Below are 6,398 nucleotides of genomic sequence, written 5' to 3'. Positions count from 1 at the left end.
TATGAATCCAATTTTGTGTTTGGATATTAAGAAAGAGTAGTTCGGAGAGGAGAGGAGAGGAGAGGAGAGGAGTGGCCTGTTTGTCGTTGTAAAAAATGACTATTGGACGGGAATCCATTTACCAAAGTTTTTGCAACCTATCTTAAAGATGAGAAATTTTGGGAATTAGATTCCCATGGGAATTCATTTCCCACCCTTTCCCTAGTAAATCTGTTTCCCAAGGGCTAGATTCCAATTGGCTAAAACCCCTTACGGAATTGAACCATTGCAGTTCAGCTTACCATCCCAAAGCTGCCTGAGGACTTGTTTTGAAAAACCTATCTGCAAGCTTCTGTATAGAATACAATTTTTTCTTCATTTTGGAGGGAAAACATGTTTCTGTAAACTGCCAACATTTGAAATTACATCTTAAGAGTGTTTTGGCGACCCTTAAGCAAAATATTTTTGAGTTCCCCATTTTGTTTTAATTGGACACGCATACAATTGTTGTTATTAGCACTGAAAACCTTGAATGCAGATGTGTTTTGTGACCAAAATCCAAAAGATTGCCACATCAGAACACCGCTCTTGTCAATCTACAAAGTTCAGCCCCTTTGTTCATTTCTGACTTGTTTCACTTCTTTTAGGGTTGTGACATCTTCATAGCATTATATGTAGATTTGGACCTCTTCTGGCTGCCCTGGTTTCTATTTTCTGTATTATGCTGCTTGTCAATTGAGAAATAAAGAGGGAGCTATTTTAACTACATTATCGACTGGAGGAGTTGGGGTTGTTTTTAACTTCACATATTTGGTTTTATTGTAGATGGATGAGTTTTATTTGTTGGGGACATTGCGTCGTTGGTGGTATTTCCCATGATTGTCTTCCGCATGGATTCTAAGGGACTTGTGTGCTGCCTGAGGTGTTTGATAGCTTCAGTTAGAAAAGTTGGAAGTTAAAAATAGAAATACATCGTGAAGATTGGGTAACGGGTCTCAAAGAGGATGCTGATGCTCACATGGGCTTGTGAGTTTTTCTTTTCATATCTTTTTTTTTTTCCTGATTGAGTTGCTTTTCATATCTTCCTATTGATCCCTAAAAATCAAATCAATAATTGAGCTTCCTGTTTTGTGTTGTGTTGATGAGATATGGATAAATAATCAACAGGTGCAAGTGTTGGAGGTAAAAGGGACATTCTTCTTCTTGATGTGTGCATTTTCCGGCAATTTCTTCATAGGCCTGTTTGGGAACTTAGAGTATAAGGGGCTATTTGGATGCCTGTAAATGGTTTAAGTTATAAATGATTTACAGGTGTCTGTTGTGTGTGGCTTTAAGATAGTTTGGCATTAAGTGTAATTTACAGCTGTGTACTAACATGCTAACCAATAAAAAATGATTTTTTTTAAAAAGGTCAAATTAGAGCATTTACATAGAAGGGCACACTTGATGGACGGCCTTAGATCACCCGGCATGTGCCACTTTGACACAGACATGGTGTAAATGGGCTCCCCTGCATGCTTGTGACTTCGGAAGCATTATTCCATTGCTAGAATAAACAATCAATATTTAATATTACTATTGCACTGATTTTTTACAACAACACATGCTCTAGGCCCCAATTAAATAGAAAATTAGAAGCGTCCCACTATTTAGATGCTTTCACCCAAGATTAAGGCCATTTACAATTGTCAGATGGGCCATAGTTTACAAAATAAATATATGGCTTGGCTGATTTTATTTTATTTTTGGTAGCCATTCAAATGTTTCTGACAATGTGGCCCACCTGCTGAATGGAGCAGATCTATTTTTGGGACAGAACATAGACATGCTCATGAACACCTTATGGATAGCTTGGATATTGCACCTATCCGCCATGCAAGCATGTTTGGTGGCACGTGCATTAGCATTTTATACATGCGTGTGTTCTTAAAAAAGCTCTCAAGTCCAACTTGTAATGTGTGGGATTGCAAATTAGAGTTCAATTTTCATTGTAAGATGAAATGGCACTCTCCACTTCCACATTTCCTCTTCAAGTAACTGCAGAAATCTCAATTCAGTTCAATTGATCATCCAAACATGAATCTGCAAATTGCTCTGTTCTGTTTCATTTGATGAATTTGTCCATTGTGGTTATTGTGCTTCCTCCACAATGTTGCGTGGGTTTCTAGGAAGGGCATTGGCAAATGGGCACCATATCTGGCTACGTAACACTCCGTATGCCGATAGCAAGGTGTTCACATGCTCGCTTCTAGCAAAGGTTGGTGTTTGTTGCTGGAAGATTTTATTTTCTTTTTCGATCTGCAGAGATTTTATTTTCCACTTGATGCAAATCTTAGTTGGAAATATAATAGAACAAGCTGATTTGTTTTTTCTCGTTTTGTGTTTGATTTATTTTATTTTGATCTTTTTGTATTTGTTGTTTGGTTTTGATCCAATGATTGGCTCCATTTTGATTGTCATGCCCAGAGCGCATCTATTCAGGTATACTCTTCTTCTTACTTCTTTTCGTACATTGTTACTGAAGATATCTGGAAAACCTTGAGTTAGTAATTAGAAAACTAAGAGACTGTTTAGTGGGATTTTTTTTTTTCTCAGGTTAGTCAAAAGGTGAATGGAGTGGCTTCTGTAGATTATGACCATATATAACAAAATAATTTATCCTGTATTTAGGATTTTCTTTTTTGAACTTGATTTATGATGTCGGAGGTGTTTAGGATTTGGTTTTTACCTGATTTGTTTGTGTTTCATTGGCGGCTGGTGGTGGGCCAAGATCTATGGTTGGATGACCATTTGATCTTGAATAATATCCTAAAAATAAGATGAGTATTTTTGGAATCAAATCTTGACTAACTTCATTAAAAGCTTATAAATTTTTTCTGTATGCATAAATCTTGACTGACTACAAATTTCGCAATATCCATGGTGAAAATTAAAATGAATCAGATCCTTTTTGTATTGCACTTTCTGGTGAAAATAGTTCATTCAAACTATGTCCTCCACTTAGACACCGTTGATCCTCCCAATCCATGGTATCATTCCTAAGGCGTTAGAAGCTCATATCGATGGCTAATTAATAGTTCTTCCTAGCTGAGCAAACCCAATTGAATCCATGTTTCCACTTTGACCACAAACAGTAACCATCACTAAGATCCATCATTGCTTACATCCTTCATTTTGGTCAGCTCCGGTGCTCTATAGCCCTGATCTGCTGAATCTTCAAGCATTTCTTGGGCTGAACTTGGTTTCAAAAGGAGATGCATGCCAAAATCCGACAAGTGAGGCTGGTAATATGAATCGAGTAATATGTTTTCTGACTTGAGATTTCCTATCTGAACAAAATGAAAGTGAATTTAACTTGCATACCTCACGTGTCTAAATGTATCAGTTGTAGTTTGTTATTTAGCAGAGATTTCTTGCTAAACCACAATAGCAGCGGTTTCCAAAAGAAGCACCAAAACTGAAGTGGAGGCCATGGGGCATGTAGTATTTATGTAAATTCTGACTATTGGAAGCAAAGCCTCTGCTTCTTGTAGATTGGCTTTCGCAGGGAATGAGAGTTGAGCCTGACAATAATGGAAAATATGGATTTTTCTTGCAGTCAATGCCTGCATTTCCCCAGAAATCAAAAACTACCAACACGTTTGATCTTGGCACTGAACCAACTCCAGTTCATGCCCCAATGGTGAGTATTTTTTTTTTATATTTACTTTTAACTTGTTTTTGCTTGAGTTACTGCTTTAGATTTTTCTTGCATTATGTTCTACTAGTATACTGAGGGAATTATCAACTTTGAAATTACATGGACGTGAATTTGTTATTTCAGATCCCACCTAATAAAGAGAAGCAAGCTGTGAAATTTACCCAACTGTGGAACAAAATTATTAGTAGTTTTAGAGAGGAAGATATAATAAGTAACAGGTAATTGGAGCTTGAAATATTGACTCCTGGAGCTAATTATGTTAAGGAGATTCATCAAGTATTATTTCTTAATTTCTTATTGCCCTCATTTATCATGTCAAAAAATGTAATAAGCTCATTCAAAATTTCAGGGAAATGAACTTGTTGCTAGTTCCATATTGTGCTGATCGTGATTTGGACCTCATCCAATGGGCTCCTTTCCTGCTTGCTAGCAAGGTTTGTATTGCTTGTTTGATTTAGTACTAAAAAAACTGAATCCTATGCTCACATGCTATGTTGTATTTGCTATTAGATTCCAATTACGTTGGATATGGCGAAAGATAGCAATGGTAAGGACCGTGAGCTCAAAAAGAGAATAAATGCAGATAATTACATGTATTGTGCTGTGTACGAGTGCTATGCATCATTTAGAAACATTATCAAGCACTAAGTTGATGGGCCACGTGAAAAAGAGTAAGGAATGTTTTAATTACAAATGATCTAATAATTCATTTTTTAACAGATATACAATGGGATCTACTTGCTCTGCCTTTTTCTTTTTTTCTTTTGGTGGGATTATTATTTCACTAGTCCGTGGTTTCACTTACATTTCAGGGTCATAAATGATATGTTTTCTGAAGTTGAGAAACATATAGCCAGTGACACCATAATAAGTGAATCGAAGACGAGCGCTCTTCCCAGCTTCTGTGACTATTTTGTTAAGCTGATTAAATATTTGGTACGTATTTGAAATGTTTCATATTTCATCACTGCCACAAGCGAGCTTGGTTGTGTAATCTATGAAAGCCAAATCTTTGTTTAATCATTTCAGTTGGACTATAAACCTGAAGAAAGGGATCGGGTCATCATTCTATTCCAAGACATGCTGGAGGTTGTGACTAGAGATATAATGGAGGAACAGTTTTCCAGGTGAAGCATTTTCAATTTGATTGTTTCATAAAATGCTAATTTATTAGTTGATGTTTTAATGCTATTCTACATTTTTCTTGGGCAGCCTTTTGGATTCAAGCCATGGTGGTGGTTCTTATGGAAGGTATGAGGGGATGACACCTCTTGATCAACAATATCAGTTTTTGCATCCTCTGGAGCAATCAAATTTCCACTACCTGAATCAGAAGCTTGGAAAGAGAAGGTAAGCAAGCTGATATAATGAGTTCTGGTCTTCTAATAGTGGCTCGCTGATTATTTTCCTAGTTCCAGATCAAAAGGCTATATCTGTTGCTCACTGTGAAGGAATCTGCAATGGATGTACGATCCAACCTAGAAGCACGAAGGTGAATTTCTTTCTTCTCAAATTCTTTGTTCACGGATATGCCACCAGCACCTAAAGTTCATAATATGTTTTCATTCTTGTGAGTTCTCTAGATGTCAAACTCTCATCAATTCCTTGAATTTTTATTTTTTTCCCGTCAGAAGTTAATTGTTTAATTTAGGAAGTTTGTGATGCATGTGTGAACTTGATACCTTTTCTATTTTGAAAAGGCTTGTGGTGATATGCTTAAGGCCAGTCAACTTTACAGTCTCTACCAGCTGTTTTCGTGCATTGCTTCCTTTCTTTTGAGGACAGTATTTAATATACATGACATTGATTGTTTTATTGTCTTTCCTAGTGTTGGTTATTTTGATTACTGCATTCAATTACTGAAGATTTGATTCAATTATGAATTGCAAGGATAAATTCAAGCAAAAACTTATGTTGCACAGTGCCTACACAGGTGAGGTGCGACTTTGATAGGAACTCGGTTATTATTCTGCTTTGGTGAAGGCTGCTATATCAAAGGCTGTGAATCCTGCTGAGCCCATCAATCCCGTCGAGCCAGTCCAAAATATTGACCGGGTGACGCCTTATCATGTGACTGTGATTGGATGAAAACTTGAAATTTGAGTTCAATAGAGTTAAGCATGAAATTCAATGATCTTTTATCATGTAGTAGGTGCTTATTTGAGAAAGAAAGTAGATACCGGAGATCTCTTATAGTAGAATTGGTTATTATCGGACATTATTATTATAACTTCCATCAGGGCATGTACTACAATGGTAAGAAATACCATTATTAGAATTTCTTTTTTTAAAAAAATATAGGCATTAGCTACGAATATTAACCGTAGCATTTATCTGGAAACCGTAGCTGTTGTTAAATTTAGCCTATTGTTATGGCTCTTCTTTTAGTTTTAGCTACAAATATAATCCGTAGCTATATGTACTTTTAGTTACGGAAAGTATGTCTACAAATTTAATCCGTAACCATTTGTTCTATGGTTATGGATCATATCTTTGAGACCTATAGCTAGGTACGACGATAACCGTAGCCATAGATATTTAGCTACCGCTTTTATCCGTAGCCTTTGCCCTTTTTCTAGTAGAATTTAGCACCGCATGATCGATGTAGATGATGATCTTGGATCCGATTAAGTATGACATAAATTTGTCCAAAGAAAACACTACGATTAAGAGTTCACTTGGGCAGAATTTAGAGTTCTACTCGCATAGTAAATCACAT

The 6,398-nt window shown here is 36.4% G+C and overlaps 1 long non-coding RNA gene and 1 pseudogene across 1 annotated transcript; both read left to right on the top strand.

Moving 5' to 3' along the window:
- The first annotated feature begins 611 nt into the window (after window positions 1–611).
- LOC131226882 (callose synthase 3-like) lies at window positions 612–5,047 on the top strand (annotated as a pseudogene).
- Window positions 5,048–5,169: 122 nt separating this feature from the next.
- Window positions 5,170–5,820, top strand: LOC131237390 (uncharacterized). The gene is made up of 2 exons (XR_009167212.1): window positions 5,170–5,249; window positions 5,602–5,820. It is a non-coding gene; the product is annotated as an uncharacterized LOC131237390 (long non-coding RNA).
- Window positions 5,821–6,398: the final 578 nt, after the last annotated feature.

This window comes from Magnolia sinica, chromosome 2 (assembly GCF_029962835.1).
Source record: "Magnolia sinica isolate HGM2019 chromosome 2, MsV1, whole genome shotgun sequence".
NCBI classification, from domain to species: Eukaryota; Viridiplantae; Streptophyta; class Magnoliopsida; order Magnoliales; family Magnoliaceae; genus Magnolia; species Magnolia sinica.
Note: the sequence above shows the minus strand (reverse complement) of the source record. Positions and strands in the feature narration are given on the sequence as shown.